Here is a 21,030-nt window from a genome sequence, read left to right on the forward strand (position 1 = left end):
TTTCAGATTCTTTATTATTCTCCTTTTTGTGAAAGAGTTTTCAAAAGCATAAAGGAGTATCTTCTCTACATGCTTGTCTATATTAGTCATGTATGTAAATGAGTTGTGGGTAGAGGGAATATTTTAATGGCAGAACATGACTGTACCCCAGCACTGAAGTGTCATCAAGAGAACCTGCCCAGTCTGAGTCCGTGTGACTGAAAGTCCCCCCCCCGCCCCAGCCAGTGTTTCTGTTCCAGGCACGTTCTATTTCTTTCAGAGTTTCTCACCCATGGAACTTCTTTCCCTCAACTCAGGATCCACTCAGCATCTGGAAGGTGTGTTTTAAAAAAAGTAACTGTCTTTCAGTTCAATGGAGGAATCTTAGCAGGATCCGAGACAATATTCACTTTCATTCTGAAGTTCTTTTTTTTTTTTTTATCCTCACCCGAGGACATTTTTCCTTTCTTTTTTTTTTTTTAATTCAGATAGAGCGGGAGGGAGAGAGAGAAACATAGACGTGAAAGGGACACATCGAGTGGCCGCCACCCGCACAACCCAACCAGGGCTGGGGACAAACTGCAGCCAAGGTACATGCCCTTAGCGGGAACCGAACCTGGGTCTCTCTGGACTGCAGGCCGACGCTCTAACCGCTGGGCAAAACCGGCCAGGGCTGAAGTTTTCTTTTGTTTTTGTTTTTTCCCCAACTCCTCACCCAGGACACCCTAGTTGTTACTAGAGTGAGATGTCTTAGAAGGCATGGACTCCTGTCTTGATTGTGAACTCCTGTGGCCAACATGAGGATTACTGAGCTGCTGTTGGAGAAGAGCCAGTGCCCCTCTGCTGCCCTGTCTTCTCCCTCAGGAATTAATGAACCCACACGCCGATTTGGGGGCAGAGTTCTGTTGTTGGTCTCATGTCTCTTGGGCTGTACTCTCCTTGAGGACAAGGCACATTGTTTCCCCATTTCTGTCTCTGCACAGTGCCTGGGTGGAGCTGCTAACTGGCAGGTTTCTGAAACCAGCTGGAAGGCTCCACACATTCTGTTGCATGTGGGAACTGCAAAGCATTAGCAACTAGCCAGTGACCAGCAGTGCTGAGCAGTTTTTAGGCTCCACAAACATTTAATGTGCTAAATGAGGGCCCCAGGCATCAGCTGAAGAAACGACTTTTAAAGATAGAACTAGGACTGTTGACACAGGTGCATTTTACTAATTAGTGTACTGTTTTTGAGGAATTAGTTAAGATGGCAGTATTTCCAGGATTATTGTTAATGAGGGATAAGAAACTTATCTTCATAACCATATGGTTTACTGCTTGATGTGGTTTTTCTCTCTTTTTTAAAAATGTTTTTAGCCCTGGCCAGTTTGGCTCAGCAGCTAGAGTGTCGACCCGCCGACCAATGAGTCTCATTTGATTGCGATCAAGGAGGGCATGTACCTTGGTTCATCCTTGGCCCTGATTGGGGTTGTGTGGAAGGCAGCCAGTTGATCTGTCTCCCACATTGATGTTTCTCTCTCTCTCTCTCTCTTCCTCCCTCCCTCCTTCCCACTCTATCTGAAGATAAATGAAAAAATAACCTCGGGTGAGGATTTAAAAAAAGTTTTTAAATTTGTTTTTTATTTTAGTAATGAGAAAACCTTTTCTTCTAGGACTCATTATTGATTTTATTACAAAGTAAGTGGGAAAAGTCTTTCATAGACTATTTTTTTACAACAAGAAATTCTAGAACATATCAGTGGTATTCTTTTAAAGTAAGAGGTACATACCTATAATACATTTCTTTTTATTATTCAGTCATTCATTTATACATTCTCTTGAAAAGAATGAGAATTATGCCCCTATGAAGTCCTAGGAAGTTCTTAAGAAGTGGGAAGGGAAGAGAATTTCCTGAGGGTCTTTTCTGTGCATCTCATGTGAGATATGGGTGCAGTCTAAGGTAGCTGGAGAAGAGAGTCTGAAAGGAGTAATTCTACCACTATTGTATCCTATTGAGTAGTCACTATAATAGTGCCTTTTCCCATGGTAGGTTCTTAGTAAATGTTGACCAAATGGAATGTATCACGGAAAGCGGTAGAGGCCAGAGTGACATTCGGAGGGCATGGGAACTATTCACAAGGAAGTGGATCGCTGAGCAGATTTGAAAGGATGATCAGAGAAGGAAGGGCATTCCTGGCCAAGGGAACTGCATGTGCAAAAGCATGGCAGGGGAGTTCTGAGTGGGTCATTGTAGAGTGTGGGGCACCTAGAGGCAGTGGGGCTGGACATGAAGCTGAACAGGTGGATTGGCACCAGGCTGTGAAGAGCCTCTCTGGCCAGCCCACAGTTTCAAACGTACATCCTGTTGGCAACAGGAAAGCAGTGGAGATGTTTAATCTTTCTCAACCTCCATCAAGTTAGTTCTCACTCTATACTCTGGTCTCGGTGGTAAGCCCAGGTCATTTCAACCTCTTGCCTTTCTTTTCTCTTTTAATTACATTCAAAATCTACTGGGAAACCTAATTGGAACAGAGAAAAAGTGATGAAACGGCAGCCTCTGGGGCAGGCTAGTTCATCCTTTCCTTCTAATGCACTCACTGCGTTTAAATACTTGTAGTTATTTGGAGCCTTCAGGTGACTTCATTTCTCTGAGTACTATACACTTAGTTTCCTACATCTGCAGTTAATTTCTTAAGAGACCTTAATGAGAAACTTCAAACAGTTTAAATGTCAATTACCAAAAAAGTGAGGTTTTCAAGTTCCAGTAATCTGCCCGTATTGGTCATTGGAACATAATCCCAGGTGGATGTAATTTAAGACAGATGACATTCCAGAGCTTCAGTTACAAAGAATTTATACTGTATTTTTTTCAGGACTAATAAGCCGGCCCTGTTGCTGCACTGGCGGGACTGTCCACAGTGTTGGCTTATCTGGCACCGGCTCTAGGCTCAGAGCCTCAGCTCACTGCCTTCACCGGGCTCTGTGTTTTGGCTGGTGCTTTTGAATACGAAAAAGATTCAAGAGATACTATGTACATAAAAATATGTTGAACATATAGTAAATGTAATAATTCAGATTTTTAATTCTATACTTTTCAGAAGAAAAAGTATTCATGATGTACTTCATCAGAGGTTTATTCTTAATGAATGGGTTATTCTTAAATTTCTGACTGAGAAATCTTAATTTGTTTGTTTCTTGTCATTCCCACTGTTTTTTACCCCATGTTTCTTCCTTTGTCTCTATTTTTGATTAAGATAAAATGCATAAAGAAAGAGTTGAATATGGTGATGAGTATTATTTTAACAGAAAGCAAAACCGAAAACATACAGAATAAATTAACCTTGCATTTTCTCTGCAGGTCACTTAGTGGGTGTTACATCCTTAGTCGTTTGTGCTACAAAGTAAATAATTTTTGGCAGCTGGTTTAGTTTTCACCACTTCTAAGCCTATGACAAATGATCTTAGGAGATCTTTGGTCTTAAAAGGAAAACTTTTATGTGTGAGTTTTAAGTTCAGTTTTGTTGTTTTTGAAGACTTTTTATGTAAGCCATTTATGTGGAATTTTGTTTTATTTGAATTTGAAATTTTAAAAAAGTTTTTAAAGTAGAGTCTGCCATATTGAACTGTTTTTCATATGTTTGACATTTAAACGTTAATTTGCCTGTTTAAAAGACACTGAGAAACATCCCCCCACTGTGTTCGTTATTTATTAATCAACTGCTTTTGAAAATTGAGAAATTATTTTTAGTTTGGATGATTTTAGGTTATCCCCACTCCCCCAGGAGAAATAATGTTACTAAATATTCCTTAGACCCACTGTCTGTCTATTTATGTCTTTAGTCTGCCATAAGTCACTTTCAAGGCTAAGAAAAATAGTCATACCAAGTTAGATATATCTGAATGTGTGAATTTTGTATATGTTCCGCTAATCACTCCTGCTTTATTTTTTTATTGTTATTATTTTTTTATCCTCACCCAAGGACATTTTTCCATTTTTTATTCAGATAGAGCGGGAAGGAGAGAAAGGAAGAGAGAGAGAGAAACATCGATGTGAAAGGGACGTATCGAGTGGCCACCATCCACACGACCCAACCAGGGCCGGGGACAAACTGCAGCCAAGGTACATGCCCTTAGCGGGAACTGAACCTGGGTCTCTGTGGACCACAGACTGACGCTCTAACCGCTGAGCCAAACCGGCCAGGGCATCACTCCTGCTTTAAAGGTTTCTTGAAATTCTTGCAAAAGCAGCTCATTGGTGCTGTAGTAGTGTGTAATTAAAATTTCATATAAATGCAGAGGTACTGAATTATGCATTTATAGACTTCATCAGGACACTTTAGTTCCATGCGAACATGATCACTTTTCCAAGTTCAGTAGTCTTTGTGTTGTGAGATACATGTGTCACGTTTCATGCATACAAAAGTCATGTCTGGCTTATCTGATTAGAATGTGAAATCTAACATTTTCCACTAGTTAATTCTCAACATGCAAATCTGCTGATCCCCACTAAATGTATATATAAGTCAAACTATAAAGGATCAGTTGCTTCATCAGTTTTATAGGTGTAAAGTTAGGATGCAGATTCATGTCCCTTCTCTCTCCAGAGAGATAACTTGATGGCCTACTTCTGCTTTCTCTGAGTAACATAGTAGAGCCTTTTTGGCTTAATCAGCAGCCTTGGGAGTTGGAGCAATCATGTGAAATACTGAGTGGAAAAGTTCCTTGCATTTGGAAAAGTCAAGGAGGCCAGGAGTGAGAGACATATCCTCATCCTTTCCCTGGTGGCCCCTCACCTGCAAATGCGCACCAGGGTGTTAATAAAATTGTAGGAGCTCATTTTATGTGAACCATTAGCAGCCTCAGAATTTGGGGCTAGCTGCCTCTCATACTTTAAGACACTGGAAGGCGTCATTTATAAGCATGGAGGGCCTGAAGGAAGGCAGAACAGGCTTGTAAACCATAGCTGTAGGCTCTGGACGGTAATCAGTTTGTAATATAGTTTAAAGTCTCAGGTTATCAGCATCACAAATGTGCTGTTATGTGTTGCGGGCAAATCCCATGAAACATCTGACTGTAAAAGGCGGAAACAATGGCCAGTCATTTCCTCCTCTTTATTGTGATATTATTTTTTACTTTGTCTTTGTAAATGAGGGTGGAGGGGAAGGGGGCCATGCTGCAAACGGAATAAGTAAAACTGAGTATTTTTGTTAGTTTTTTTTTTTTTAAAAAAAGGTCGTTGTGATGATGGTTGAAAGTGTCACAACTGTCCCTGCTTCTTTGTGTGTATTATGTGACATTGAGTCTGCTCCAACTCCTGCTGATCCTATGAATGAGTGATGTCCACTGTGACCTGTACTCAGCAACCTTGCTCAGCTCCTGTAGCCTCATGCTTATGGCTTTTTGTATGGAGTTAATCCATCTCATTTGGTCTTCTTTTCCTGCTACCTTCTTTTTTCCCCCAGCGTTATTGTCTTTTCTAAAGAATTCTGCCTTCTTCTAATGTGCCTGAAGTAGGACAGCGTCAGGTTTGTCATTTTTGCCTCCAGCGATGTTTCAGGCTTCATTTGTTTTAGGACCCACTTGTTCACCTTTCTGTGGTCCAGGGTATCCACAGAGCTCTCCTCCCACACTGTATTTCAAATAAATCTGTTTTTTCCCTGCCAGCCTTCTTCACTGTCCAACTGTACATAGTAATTGGAAATAGGAGGATGTGAATTATCTTTTTTTTTTTTTTTAATCCTCACCCGAGGACATTTTTCAATATTTTGTTCAGATAGCGTGAGAGGGAGAGAGAGAGAGAGAAACATCGACGTGAAAGCGACACATCGAGTGGTTGCCACCCACACGACCCAACCAGGGCTGGGGACAAACTGCAACCAAGGTACGTGCCCTTAGCGGGAACCGAACCCGGGTCTCTCCGGACCGCAGGCCGACGCTCTAACCGCTGAGCCAAACCGGCCAGGGCATAGGATGTGAATTATCTTAACCTTGATCTCTAATGATGTATCTTTGCTCTTGGGGATCCTTCTTGATTCTTCCATTGCTGCCCTTCCACGTCTAGCCTTCTCTTGATTTCTTGGCTCTAGTCTCCATTTGAATTGTTGACTAAACCAAAGTAAGCACAATCTTGAACGATTTCAGTGACTTCATTGTCTGTATTAAAGTTGTGTATTTCTTCTGTAGTCACAGCTTTGTCTTCTTGATATTCAAATGCAGTCCTGTTTTGGCACTTTCTTCTATCACTTTCATCAGAAGTCATTTCAAATCATTGCTAGTTTCTGCCAGTAAGATGGTGTCATCTGCCTGTCTTGTTATTGACATTTATTCCACCGATTTTCATTCCTCCTTCCTCTGAGTCTAGCTCAGTTTTTCATATATGTTCTGTGCACGGATTAAACAATAGGGAGTGTGTGGCTGACTCGGAATTCCCAGGCTGTGGCAGTTGACAGGCTCTGCCTATGTGATAGACAGAGCCCTTGGGTCAGGGGGAAGGGGACACATTTTCTGCTTCCATTTGGCTAATAAGGAGAAGGGTTCCCTGATGTGGACACAGGATTCAGGTTCTTAGCCACCTGTAGGAATGACAGATGGTCCTCACAGTGGGCCAGCCCAGCTTTAGTATCTCTGCTGGTGATCCCAAGAATGGTTTTGTAACTGAAACCATGAAGGGAACCAGATTACGTGAGAATTCAAAAATCCATTCTGTAGATCATGCGCAGTCTATAGAATCTATCTGAGTGGAATGATATATGTACCAGGCTGCTCCAGGTTTTGCCTCCTGACCAGTATAGATGTGATGGTTTAAATCTCAGTGCACCAAGTCCCCAATTGAGTCCAAGTCCCAGGAATTAATGTGTTACCAATTGCTCCTACTTGGCCCCCATCTGGTCAGAGCTGTCCTTGTCGCTTATTGTGGTCCTCCAGCTGCAGGGTTCAGTTATGATGAGGGATCCCTTCTGCAGCCCCCTCACTTGTCTCTTCCTCTGGCCAGTAGGAAACATCCTTTTTTATTTCACAGGTGACACAGAGGGGCTCCAGGCTATGGTAGGCATTCAGTAATATTTCCGTTTTTTATTTCAAGGTCCATTTCTTTCCAGAGGACACAGATGGGATTAGGCTGGAGAGAGGAGGCTTCACACCAAGAGATCTCTGTTATCTGGGAGAAATCATTGCTCCCTCTGGGCCCCCAGTTCCTGTTTCTCAGGTTCCTGTTTTAAGCCCAGTTCCTTTTTAAGATTTCTTTCTTTTCCAAGGGGAATTTATGCTGATCCTTTCCTGAGGATCTTAAACTGTTCCAGTATTTGCCTTTCTGCTTGGAGCTGGTGTTTATTCATTTGAAGGCCATCTCTGCTAACACACCTGTTCAGAGTTACCAGGTAGCATCTTCTCCAGTGGTGTGGCAGAAAAGTTCTGCTCACCCCCGGGGGCTCTGAGAGGTGCCGGAGTTAGTTGGTTGTGGCTTTTCTACTTAAGTAGCACTGCTTATGCCTCTGTGCTCTGCATCCCTGTGAGAGTGGGACCCAAATTGGAAGTTCTCATCAAGCAGAAGTGAGCTTGGATACTGGCTTCTTTCCTCTCCTGCAGAAGCAGCTTGGGATATTCCTTGTATAACTGTCATGTGGGCCACTTAAGCAATGTTGTTTTGAGAGGGAACATGGGGGATATTGTCCTGATAAATTGAAATGCCTCTTTCAAAGCCATCCTGCTATTTTATGCCTCTTCCCTTTCTTTACTCCAGAGCCCCTTGTAGTGCAAGCATTAATGTATTTGCAAGGATGGTCTTCCTGGGGTTGAGGGAAGCTTTAGGAAGGCTGCTGGTTAGTACAGTCCCTGAAAAAAATTCCTAGTTATAACTCAGGCACCAGGCTGGTAGGAGCTCAGAAGGTTCAGAGAAGTGCTAAAAGGAAAAGGATTATGGGCAGGGGCTTTGCCTATTTCACAAGTGTTGGCCAAAGTAGTTCTGAACAAGAAAAGCGTTTGATGAAATCATAATGTACAAAGACATTATTTTTGGCCTCTTTTTTTTTTTTCTTCTCTCCTCTTTTCTTTTACCTTTTCCTTGTGACCTTCCATTCCAGCTGAGCTCTCTTGTCCCAGTTGCCCTATACTATTCATCTTAACCCAGCTCTGCCTTCTGGATTCTCTTCTTATTCTTGGGGAGGAATACTCTCTACTGAACTCTTTCTATGTGCCAAGAACTGTGCTTTATATACATTAATATTATCATGAGGAAAGTATTATTTTGCCTCTTTTACAGATGAGAAAAGAGAGATTAAGGGAAGTTAGGTGAGTTACTCACATATACACACAAAGGATTGGAGCAGGAGCTAAACCCCCATTTCTGGAGCCTGTTTGCTGACCACTACATTTCAGCCATCTAGTCTGGACACCTTTGGAAATGAAGATTCTTTTACTATTACCAAAAGCAATACTAATATAAAATGTCCATTAATTGAGGATTTGTTAAATAAAATATGATATAGTCGTGGTAGTGATGTAGCTATTTAAAATAATAAGGTCGTTTCCTTATGAATGGTGAAGTAGTTTGATTGCACCAATTCCCCTGTAAATAACTTTTTTTTTTACATTTTTTAATAGGCTTTATTTATTTTTTTTATCCTCACCTGAGGACATTTTTCCATTTTCTGTTCAGATAGAGTGGGAGGGAGAGAGAGGAAGAGAGAGAGAGAGAAACATCGACGTGAAAGGGACACACTGAGTGGTCGCCATCCACATGACCAACCAGGGCTGGGGACAAACTGCATCCGAGATACGCGCCCCTAGCGGGGACCGAACCCGGATCTCTCTGGACCGCAGGCCGACGCTCTAACCGCTGAGCTAAACCAGCCAGGGCGGCTTTATTTTTTTAAAGAAATTTTACATTTACAGAAAAATTAAGATAGTACGTAGTTGCCATGTACCTGGCACCAGTTTCACCAACTACTAACATCTTACATTGGTGAAGTGTACTTGTTACATTTAATAAACCAGTATAAATATATTATCGTGAACTAAAATCTATATCTGCATTTCAATTACAATTATATAAACAATCAAAACAAAGCAACCCATTTTGCTAGGAACCCTCAAACTCAAATATACGAAGAAAGCACCTGAGCGTAACTGCGGATGCAGCTATCAGACAGGAAGTAAGAAATGCGACTAAAAGGGAATCAGTGAATAAATGAAACAGGAAGTTTCAGGAGCTGATGACCGTTACAAACTGAAAAGCACAATGAACTAACCCAGAGGTGTATAAAAAGGAAGAGGTTGAAGTGAGAATGACTCAAGGGTAAGGGACTGTCATACTCATTTACCTGTTAAGCTCTAGAGGAAAAGGGAACAAATGTAGGTTATGAATTACTAGCACTTTAGTGGGCAATCCAATTCCCCTTATTTTCTTCCCGCCTCCATGCTGTATTAACTTTAATGAAGCATAAAGTTTCTTCTAATCATGTCATGTCAGCTCATTTCACCAGCCGTTTGGCCGCCAGTCTCTTCTCTCTCTCTTCAGCAATGGTGAGGCGGATACCCTTGCCACAGGGAAGGGAAATCCATGGTTTGTTGCCTTTGTCGATAACAAAAATGTTGGAGAGCCGGGTGGCAAAGCTGTTGCCATTACTATCTTTCACATGAACCACATTAAAAGAACCAGGGTGTTTCTCTCTTTTGGTGATCATGCCAATTCTTCCCAGGTTAGCACCTCTGGTCACTATGCACAGGTTATCGGGGTCGAACTTGATGAAATCGGTGATTTTGCCAGTCTCCAGATCAATGTGAATGGTGTTGTTCACCTTGATGAGTGGATCGGGGTAGTGGATGGTGCGCGCATCGTGGGTCACCAGATGAGGGATTCCCTTTGTGCCCACAAAGATCTTACTCATTTTGCACAGCTTGTAGTTGGCCTCCTTGGTGTAATACGATGAACAGCAAAGCAACCCTTGGTGTCATAGGTCAGACGGAAATTCTCTCCAGTCTCGTCAATGCTGATGACATCCATAAACCCAGCAGGGTAGGTGACATCAGTTTGGACCTTGCCATCGATCTTAATGAAGCGTTGCACGCAGATCTTCTTGACTTCATCTCCTGTGAGGGCATACTTCAGTCTGTTCCTTAGGAAAATGATGAGAGGGAGACATTTTCTCAGCTTGCAGGGACCGGTAGATGGCCGAGGAGCAAACACACCGGTCAGTTTATCCAGCATCTAATGCTTTGGAGCTGCTACACGCTTCAGATGCTTCTTGGGACCATGAGCCATGGCTTAGGTAGGCACGGAAAGAGGACCGTCTTCTTGCTAATTAAAACGAAATGAAGTTGATGAGGAGAAAGTAGTCACCCGCCACGTCCATGTCTCGGCCTAAGACATGATGGTCTCCCCTGTAGATAACATTTATAAAATCTGTTTTAGCCCTGGTCGGTGTGGCTCAGCTGGTTGGAGCGTCATCTCGTATACCGAAAGGTCACGGGTTTGATTCTTGTCTTCACATGAAAAATTATTCTCACCTCAGAAATACCTTGTCCTACTTATTCCCTACCAAGCTGGACCAAGTAGTTTTCTCTACTCCCATAAATAATTTTACTGCTTCTGTCCTGCCCTTGGAGAGATCATGCAGTTTGGTGGAAGATGATAAGGTTTAGAGCTGGACAGATTTGGGTCCAAGTCTAGTCCTTCAATCCACTGTCTGTATGAACTCAGCCAAGTTATTTCATCACCCCCAGCCTCAATTTTCTCATCTGTATAGTGACAGTGCTACTATTTATTTTGCCAAAACAGAAGGACTGAAGATAGTATATGTAATTTAGCATGGTGCCTATTATAACTATTATCCTTACAACCCTTTTGACATTGTATTGAATCTACTTGGTTAAGTGTCTTTTTCTCTTACTAGACTGTATATTCCCTGAGGCCAGCAGTGCTTAATAAATGTTTGCTGAATTGAAGTCTTGACGATAAGTTTGAATGTTAAGAGAGTAGCCTTGCTAAGTTAAAGGAGTGCTTATCATTAACAAAATTGTGGGGTTCCATGTAATGTGAAAATCAGAGCTTTATACATGTTTTCACCAGAAACTCCTCAAGTTATATCTTCAAAGAAACAATTTAATCTCCCCAAGCAGAACACTAACCCCACTTTTGATAAGCACATTGCTGTAGATATCTTAACCAGCTGCTCACCCTTGCTGCAGATCATTAAATGTATGTTAAGAAAATATTGATTGGCCCTGGCCAGTTTTGCTCAGCAGTTAGAGCATCAGCCTGCGGTCCAGAGAGACCTGGGTTCGGTTCTTGCTAAGGGCATGTACCACGGTTGCTGTTTGTCCCTGGCCCTGGTTGCGTTGTGTGGGTGGCAGCCACTTGATGTGTCCCTTACATGTTGATGTTTTTCTATCTCTCTCTCCCTCCTACTCTATCTGAACAAAAAGTGGAAAAGTGTCCTTGGGTGAGGATAAAGAAAAAAAGAAAGAAAATATTGATTGAGTAGTCTAAAGAAAAGATTGCCTGTTAGTTCATGATGCTTGAAAACAGGCACAGGCCCTGCTGGGTCAGGCACAGCTTCAGCTGATGCAACATCAGCAGATGTCTGGGCAGGGCTGGGCCGAAAAGGCCTTCTGAACAAGGAGTCAACACTGAATGTACCTGGCCAGTGTGAGTTGCTCCCGTGGACATGGACACCTGTTACCTGCTCTCCACCCATGAGCTCTTTCCTCTCGCCAGGGTGTTTGGACATTGCTGTCTCCCCCCTTTTGGAGAGAAATGTCTGATTCTAAGGGGTAAAGTTTAAAAGAAGACATTTTATGGGTAGCAGCAGGTATGGTTAACTTGGTTGTGTACACCATGCCTAGGATCTTATTTTCTTGGCTAGTGTACAGATAAAATGATAGATCTACTGGTGAATAGGAAAATGAATGGTTCTGGCTTCTCTTCTTGCCCTAACCTACTGCATTATGAGCACTGTGGTGACATGGAGCATGCAAGGCAGGTCCTGAGTCTCACTTCAACCTTTTATCTTTGCAGTACTCTTGTGGTAGAAGCTGCCCGAGTAGGCAGTGTGTGCAACCCAAACACCAAAGTACTAAGGTTGAGTAGAAGAATTCCCAAGTATTAAGCTACTTCTTTCTGTGCATTGAAAATACTCCATAAAACCCATCTTTGAAGGTGGGTCAAGCAGTGTTATCACTGCCCTAAGCCATTTCTGCCCAACCTTGTCTTTTCAACACACTGTTGTCAGTGAGATATGGTAAAGAAGAAACAAAGTTGCCATAGAATGTTAATATATGAAAACTATACAATTCTGGCACAGTGTGTATGTGTATCTAGGAATGATGTGTGTGTGTTTGTATGTTTGTGTGTCTATATATATGAATCTTCATTCGTATTTCTGAAAAACTTGAGAGAGCAGTCTCTATGCATTGTAGATATATTAACACAGAGGAAGCTAATTACAGATCATTCTTATCTAGCATTAAAGTCAGCTCAACAATGCTATTAAACTACCTGTTAACCTCCTTCAACTTGCTTTTTTTTTTTTTTCCAAATCTTTATTGTTGGATGTAAAATGTATTACAGATGTTCCACATTTTTCACCCATTGACCCCCCTCCTCCCCACTCCCGCCCCCCTCCCACCTTTACTCACACTATTGTCTGTGTCCATTGGTTATGCATATAAGTTCTTTGGTTTATTTCTTCCCACCCCCCACCCCCAACCCCTTTCCCTTTGAGGTTTGTCAGTCTAGCAATGAATTTGTGCTTCTTAATTCCTTCACCTTTTTCACCCATTCCCCCAACCCCCTTCCCAACTGGCAACCAACAAAATGTTCTTTGTATCTATGAGAATGTTTCTGTTCTTCCTGTTCATTTTGTTTGTAGATTCCATTGTTGATAGATATGTATTCATTGCCATTTTGTTTGTTCATACATTTTATCTTTTTCTTCAAAAAGACCCTTCATCATTTCATATAATAACGGTTTGGTAGTGATGAACTCCTTTAACTTTTTCTTGTCTGAAAAGTTTTTATATGTCCATCGATTCTAAATGACAGCTTTGCAGGATAGAGTAATTTTGGTTGTAGGTTCTTGGTTTTCATCACTCTGAATATTTCTTGCCACTCCCTTCTGGCCTGCAAAGTTTCTTTTGAGAAATCAGCTGACAGCCTAATGGGAACTCCCTTGTAGGTAACTAACTGCTTTTCTCTTGCTGCTTTTAAGATTCTCTCTTTGTCTTGAACCTTTTGCATTTTGATGATGATGTGTCTTGGTGTGGGCCTCTTGGGGTTCATCTTGTTTGGGACTCTCTGTGCTTCCTGGACTTGTATGTCTGTTTCCTTCACCAAGTTAGGAAAGTTTTCTGCCATTATTGTTTCAAACAGGTTTTCGATTTCTTGTTCTCTCTCTTCTCCTTCCGGCACCCCCAAGATGCGAATGTTGGCACGCTTGAAGTTGTCCCAGAGGTTCCTTACACTATCCTCATTTTTTTGGATTCTTTTTTCTTTTTGCTGTTCTGATTGGGGATTTTTTGCTTCCTTATATTCCAAATCGATGGTTTGCTCCTTGGATTTACATACTCTATTATTGAAGCTGTGTAAATTATTCTTTATTTCAGTTAATGCCTCCTTCAATTCTGTGTATCCATGATTTCTAACTGGTCCTTTTTTATGCTCTTGAGGCCCTCCCTAAGTTCACTGAGGTTCTCACTAAGTTCATTGAGCATCCTTATAAGCAGTATTTTGAACTCAGTATCTGTTAGGTTGCTTATCTCCCTTTCGCTTAGTTCTTTTATTGGGGTTTTGTTCTGTTCTTTCATTTGGGACCTGTTTCTTTGTATCCTCATTTTGACTGCCTCCCTGTGTTTGTTTCTGTGTATTACTTTCTGTGTATGGGGCTCGCTGAGACCCGATGTTGCTCGTTTGAAAGAATTTAGGAAAAACCTGAAGCAGGATCCAAGACCAGCCAATCCTATGGTTAAGCAAGTGGCAACAGCTTGGGTGGGCCTGAAAGTTGTGTGGGGCGGGGTGGGGCGGGGCGGGGCGGGGCGGGGCCGGGCCTCAAGGAGTCACCAGGGTGGGGCTACCAGTGTGAGCCAGGTTGCTGGAGTCCCAGATATGGCTTCTGTCTGCCGCCCCCGGGAAGGGCTCACCAAAGGAACAAAGGCCTCTGACAGCACATTTGTCCCCGAGGAAGCCCCCTCTCCAGCGCTCGCTCCAGTGCCAAACAGTTCAGTTCTTCCCTGTATGTCTCTGGCGCCCCTCGAGCTGCCTCCCCTCCGAGCTTAGAGGCAGAGAGTCCGATAAGTCCGTGCGCGGGCCCTTTAGGGAGCTGCCTGGGGCTCCAGGCGCTTCAGCCTCCCTGAGCCTCAGTTCCCGCTGGTTTTTCCAGCCAGAAGTTATGGGGACTTCTCTTCCTGGCACTGGAACCCTGACCGGGGCACCTGGTGTGGGACGGGGACCCCTCAGTCCTCAGGAAGGACCTTCCCAGCCACGGGAGCCTCCTGATTTTTATCCGCCACACTTGGGTGTGGGACCAGCCCGTCTCGCCGCCGCGCCGCCGCCCCTCCTACCAGTCTGGATGTAGCTGCTTTTTTTTTTAATTCCGTAGTTGTAGGACTTCCATTCAGCTTGATTTCAGGTGGCTTTGAATGATGGTTGTTCTGTAGTTTAGTTGTAACTTTGATGTGGTTGTGGGAGGACGCGATACCGCGTTTACCTACGCCGCCATCTTGACCGGAAGTTTCAACTTGCTTTTTGTAGTTAAGTCATGGTCATTGCATTTCTTTAAAGCTTTTTACTAATTCAGAGGAGATTTTTTCTTACTCTAAATTATTAAGATGTTTTATTATTACATAATCACACATATATACACACACCTAAACAATATATGTGTGCCTTGTTCATTTCATAAAATTATCTCAGCAAATATTTATTTATTTAATTTATTTTTAAATCCTCACCCGAGGATATTTTTTCCCATTTATCTTCAGATAGAGTAGGAGGGTGGGAGTAAGGGGGGGAGAGAGAGGGTGGGAGTAAGGGGGGGGAGGGGGGAGAGAGAGAGAGAGAGAGAGAGAGAAACATTGATGTGAGAGAGACACAATCAACTGGCTGTCTCCTGCACAACCCCACCAGGGCTGGGACCAAACCACATCTGAGGTACATGCTCTTGACCAGAATCAAACCCGCAAGTCTTTGGTCTGCAGGCCAACCGAGCAAATATTTATTAACCACCTACACTGTTTCAGACTCTGTGCTAGATCCAAGGGATTTAGCTGTGATTGAGGCAGAGCATCTGCCCTCATGGAGCCAACAGTCCAGCAAAGGAATATTAAGAAAGGAGAAAGTCTACAGCCACTCGTTTGTGTGCATTCATTGAGAGCTTACTATGTTTTGGCGCTCTGTGCTACACTTTCAACATTTTTCATTGGTTCTCTCAACAACTCTATGAGACAAGTTGTATTTATTATCACTGTTTTTCCAAGGAGGAAACTGAAGCACAGAGAGGTTGAGTTAGTTTCCTGCTCAAGGTTACTCAGCTACTAAGTGGTGGAGTCAGGATTGGAACCAGGTGGTAAAACTCAGAGGCCCTTTTAGTGACTGTGGAGTCCTGTGTTGGTTGTCATTACATCAGTGAAACCTTCCCACTACTAGAGCAGGGAACCAAGTTGCAGAAGAGGAAACAGCTTCCCCAATGTCAAACTGAGATGCAGAGCTGGGATCCCAACCATGGGTCCTGTTCCAAAGCTGGGCTCTTTTGGCAAGGCTATCCCGACCTAGTATCTTGTACTTACTCTTTCACTCAAGACTAAATTTTAGGTCAGACCAGTTGAATTCTGAAAAAAAGCTCACATGAATACCTTGATGATAACAATGATAAGTGCCATTAGAAAACCAACAATCTGTGAATCTTTTTTTTTTTAATCCTCATCCGAGGACATTTTTGCATTTATCTTCAGATAGAGCAGGAGGGAGAGAGAGAGAAACATCGATGCGAGAGAGACACATCAGCTGGTTGCCACCCACACCACCTTGACCAGGGCTGGGGACAAACTGCAACTGAGGTACGTACCATTAGCGGGAACCGAACCTGGGTGTCTCTGGTCCGCGGGCCGCTGCTCTAACCGCTGAGCCAAATCAGCCAGGGCTGTGAATTTTCACATTGAGAAACAGCGTGGCCTTAGAATTTATCCTCCAAATCCAGAAACTTTTGAGAGTGAAGAGTGTTATTAATATTGACACTGGACATTAGGAGTCAGCCAGGATCGTCCAGGCAAGCCAGCGCTTGTGGTCACTCTCTCTACACACAGCATTTTATTGACTGCCCATACATTTGTGTATTGTTACATAAATTCTACCAGATGTACAAAAATAATTCTATGCTTTAAATCTTACATTATTTCATTAATATTGGTACCCATAACAGTACTTGGCCAAATCCAGTTCTAGACCATAAGCATTTGTAGTCATCCTTAAAGGAGTGCTTCAGTGGTTTGGCAGTCATGTAAATGTATTTATAAATAACAAAATGAAAGTCAAAATAAGTAAATAAATAACCTATCCTTTTTGTCTATTCAAAGAGACTGTATTTTTAGAACCACAAATTGGTATACACAGTCTGAGCACATGATTTGAGTTCATTTCTGGAAGTGGATAATAGGACAAAATATTTGAAAATGAAATAATCTGGGAAAATTCCAAGCATATGATTACTGTATATGGATTTGAAAATTTATATTCTTTATGTAGTGTAGAGTTTAATTAAACAGAATGACCTGCTTTTAATCTAACTTTTGATACCATTAAAACTAAGTTTGGGGTTTATTTTTTCATAATCATGAAAATGGATGCTCAAAGCACCTATGAACTTAAAGCAATTATTTTTTTTCACACAGGGCAACTTAATAGGCTGGACAGTTGCATACTTAACTATTTAACATTTTTACTCATGTTATTATGGTTTTTAAAAATCATTTAGTTTTGCCCTGGCCGGTTTGGCTCAGCGGTTAGAGCGTTGGCCTGCGGTCTGGAGAGACCTGGGTTCGGTTTCCGCTGGGGGCACGTGCCTTGGTTGCGGTTTGTCCCCGGCCCTGGTTGGGTTGTGTGGGTGGCGGCTACTCGATGTGTCCCTTTCACGTCGATGTTTTTTTCTCTCTCTCTCCCTCCCACTCTGTCTGAACAAAATATCGAAAAATGTCCTCGGGTGAGGATAAAGAAAAAAAAAAATCATTTAGTTTTGAGCCAAATATATTTATTTCCCTATTATTTTTGTATGTTAATAAACATAAAATGTCATCTTTACTGTTTCACTACCTTCACTATGTTAGACTTAAGGTGGTTTTTATTGTATCAAATACCCTTTTGTGTTTTATTTAAATGCATATTGCCCTGGCTGGTTTGGCTCAGCAGTTAGTTAGAGAGCGTGGGCCTGTCGACTGAAGTGTTTTGTGTTCAGTTCCAAGTCAAGGGCACATACCTGGGTTGCAGGTTCTATTCCTGGCCTGGTTAGGGTTGTGCAGGACGCACCCAATCAATGTCTCTCAAATCAATGTTTCTCTCTCAACCTCCCTCCCTCCCTTCCATTCTATCTAAAAAAAAAATCCTTATCTATTTGCTTTACATAGTTTGAATTATTGCTAATGCTAGTGGAAAATATTTAAGTGTAAAAATGTGGAGTTTTTTACACAGTGTTCTTTTGAGTAGGTGGTAGATGTGAAAAACATTTAGCAGGTTTCCTCCTTCTCTACCCTCTATTAAGCTGTGCTTCTGAAGACATATTCCTAGCAGAACATGCTGAAATATATCAGAAACACTGCTGTATTACAGATGCAACATCATCTAAAAGGAAAAAGTGAGTGAGGGTTTGAAGTTGACAGGTGATGAAAGTAGCCCTGAAGTCGCCAATTAGAAAGTGAGAGACTGGAACTGATAACTTAGTGGGCAGGCCCCCTGCTATTTTGTCTTAAGGACTGTGAGGGTTTTTACTGCTCTGGAAGTATGTCTGCATGTTTCCCGATACAGATATATGTGCATAAATATACACACGTATGTACATGAATATATGGTGGGAGGTGCAAATCCAAAGATTCATGCTGATACATTTCCTTAAAATGTTCCCTTTATCGGGGGACTTAACAACAAAACAATCAGTGCCTGGTTTTACTTTTTTCACATTTATTGTTTTTCTAATGTAGAATTTTCATTTGTTGGTTTTATGAACTGTATTGCCAGATAACAAATGTGAAAAATATGTCATTTTTGTGTATGGCGTTTTCTATGAAAGTTCTTGCTTTCAGTCCTGCTGGGAGTCTTTTCTCAGATCACCAGTATAGGCCTGTAATCATGCCTTGTTTGCAGCTGATACAACCCCAATTGACATAGTATACTTTGCTGATTTTGAAGGATGAGAAATTGCCTGGCTGGTGTGGCTCAGTGGTTGAGCGTCAACCCCTGTACCAAGAGATCACCAGTTCAATTCCCAGTCAGGGCACCTGCCCAGGTTGTGGGCCAGATCCCCAGTAGGGGTATGCAGGAAGTGGCCGATCAATCTTCTGTCTCGTCAATGTTTCTATATCTCTCTCCCTCTCCTTTCCTCTCTCCCTATAATTAATAAAGAAGAAACAAAATAAAGGATGAATAATTAATCATTTGTAACCTATAGGTTAAAGTGAATTATAAATGGATAAAGGTAGGAACCCAAATGAACCACAGCTAAATTATATTGTGGCATTGACGCCATATGCATCTTCCCATTTTTTATTATACAAAAAAATATTTCTTAAAAATAGTTCTATAGCCCTGGCCTGTTTTTCTCAGTGGTTAGAGCGTCGGCCTGTGGACCAGAGAGTCCCGGGTTCGGTTCCCGCTAAGGGCACGTACCTCGGCGAGTTGCACTTTTTCCCTGGCCCTGGTTGGGGTCGTGTGGGTGGCAACCAGTCGATGTGTTTCTCTCACATCGATGTTTCTCTCTCTCTTCCTTCCTCTCTCCCTCCTGCTGTATCTGAAGATAAATGCAAAACAAACAAACAAAAACAATAGTTCTATAGCCCTGGCTGGTTCGGCTCAGCGGTCAGAGCGTCAGCCTGCGGTCCAGAGAGACCAGGGTTCAGTTTCCGCTAAGGGCATGTACCTCGGTTGCAGTTTGTCCCCGACCCTGGTTGGGTCATGCGGGTGACAACCACTCAATGTGTCCCTTTCACGTCAGTGTTTCTCTCCCTCCCTCCCTCCCTCCCTCCCTCCCTCCCTCTCTATCTGAACAAATGGAAAAGTGCCCTTGGGTGAGGAAAAAAAAAAAAAAGAAGGAAGAAGGAAGGAAAGTACAAAAATAAAAAGTGTGAGATGAACTCAATGAAGGGAGATGTTTCTGAGTTTTGTGCCTTAGTTTTTTTGAAATGGCATATCAGATTAAACCTTTTAAAATTATAATAGAAAATAATGCTAACCAGTCTTTTTAATGGAATTTTAAAATAAAATGTGACAGAATGCTAAAAATGTATACCTATGATAATGAAAACCCTACGACACATCTCAAAGAGAAACCCCCTGCACCCCGCTAACCCCCCACCCCCACCTCAGGAGGAAAGCCTATAAAGGGTCCCAATTTTTCAGACACATGCAAGATGATTCTGAGAGATTGTTAGGAAGAATTCTCATTTTATGATCTCTGACTGCGGGTAGGTTTGGTTGGGAAGCCCACACTGATTGGGGCGGGGGTGGGGGCTCAGCCTGTGGGCACTCTGATGCTTTAGTACTTCAGCTTTGGCTAATGTGTGCCTCTTGTGAGGATGGCCCTGGTCACTGGGAATATTCAGTCACCGTCACCCAAAGCTAGGTGTGGGAGGGCAAGAGGCAGTCATGGGCGTGTTGTTTGAATCTACCACTCAGGTGAAGTCCAGAGTGTTGCTCATTTCTAATCTACTGGACTCAGAGCTCACTGGGCATGGCTTTCATGAGGACCTTGCCCCTGGGGTCATGGGCTCCTCTCAGGAACTTATTTGTCCCTGGAATCAACAGAGTCATTTCTTTACCCAGAATCTTTGACTTTACTCTGGAGAGACAGTGCAGAGGGTCTGTATGAGGAGGCTAGAAGGCTTGGAATACTGTGCTTCTGCCTGCTTCCCAAGGCCACCCTCGTGGGCAGGAATGACTGGTTCTCCTTCCCAGTCACGGTCTACAGATTGTGCAGTGGTAAAAGCCCAAGCTCTGGTTGCCTTATATCCATGAATTGTGACTAACCAGAAAGATTTTTTAAGTTTACAGATCTTCAGGCTTTTCATCAGCATGATTTGCAGTCTCTGTCTTCGTTATCTAGCATCTTTAATTATTTGTACCCTCAGGTTTTCTGCCAACACTGGCATCTTCAAAAAGATAGAAAAAGAGAAGAAAGGATTTGCTTAAACAGGTGGGAGCCTGAACCAAGAGACACGTGCATTTTTGACACATTTGCAGGAAATTATCTCATTTTTATCTTTTTTCATAATCACATTAAAATTTTGGCATAAAATAAAGGAAGTTGAGGGAATGCATACCAACAGCCACCATTCTCTACCCTTTGCTTCTCAATTTGGATCATTCAGGGCAATGGTGTTTTAGACTAGGGCTCCCAACCCATTAGTGAGCTAGAAATTAATTTATTGGGTCAGTTTGAGCACTTAAGAAACAACTATAATAGAATAGACACTATTCTATTCAGAAAACTATTCTATTCAGAGTACATCACATATTGTTTTGTTTTATATAATGTTTGTTTCTTTTAATATGTTGGGTGTGTGTATGTGTGTGTTTATGGGCTCTGGATATAAAATGTTTCTTCCTATGGGTTGCAGTAAAAAAAAAAAAAATTGGAAAAATGCTGCCTTGGAGGGATTTCTGATCCAGAGAGATGGCTTTCTTGAGGAAGGTTTGGGGCATTCATAGGCTCCTGTGGCTGTGGAGCTCTGCAGTTTAGCTCAGGATTCGCTGACCAAGAACACGCTGTTACAGGGTGGCTGCATCTCATCACACAGCAATCTGGGGCAGTATGGGGTTAAACAGCCTTTTGGGAGCTCTCCCGAGGCCCTAACCATCATTTGTAACACCCTTTCCACTGG

At 42.4% G+C, this 21,030-nt stretch overlaps 1 protein-coding gene and 1 pseudogene across 6 annotated transcripts in view; one reads left to right on the forward strand and one right to left on the reverse strand.

Moving 5' to 3' along the window:
- Positions 1 to 298: 298 nt before the first annotated feature.
- CLYBL (citramalyl-CoA lyase) overlaps positions 299 to 21,030 on the forward strand; it is a 222,898-nt gene continuing 202,166 nt past the window's right edge. For 5 of the 6 annotated variants that reach the window (XM_036250249.1, XM_036250254.1, XM_036250247.1 and 2 more), the window contains exon 1: positions 20,324 to 20,342. The gene's annotated coding sequence lies outside the window, so the exon portion shown is untranslated. Of the gene's footprint in view, positions 318 to 20,323; positions 20,343 to 21,030 lie in introns of those variants that run through there. The other variant, XM_036250259.1, reaches the window with a different exon arrangement.
- Positions 9,426 to 10,216, reverse strand: LOC118622771 (annotated as a pseudogene).

The sequence above is a fragment of the Molossus molossus genome, unplaced genomic scaffold (genome assembly GCF_014108415.1).
Source record: "Molossus molossus isolate mMolMol1 unplaced genomic scaffold, mMolMol1.p scaffold_m16_p_9, whole genome shotgun sequence".
NCBI lineage: Eukaryota > Metazoa > Chordata > Mammalia > Chiroptera > Molossidae > Molossus > Molossus molossus.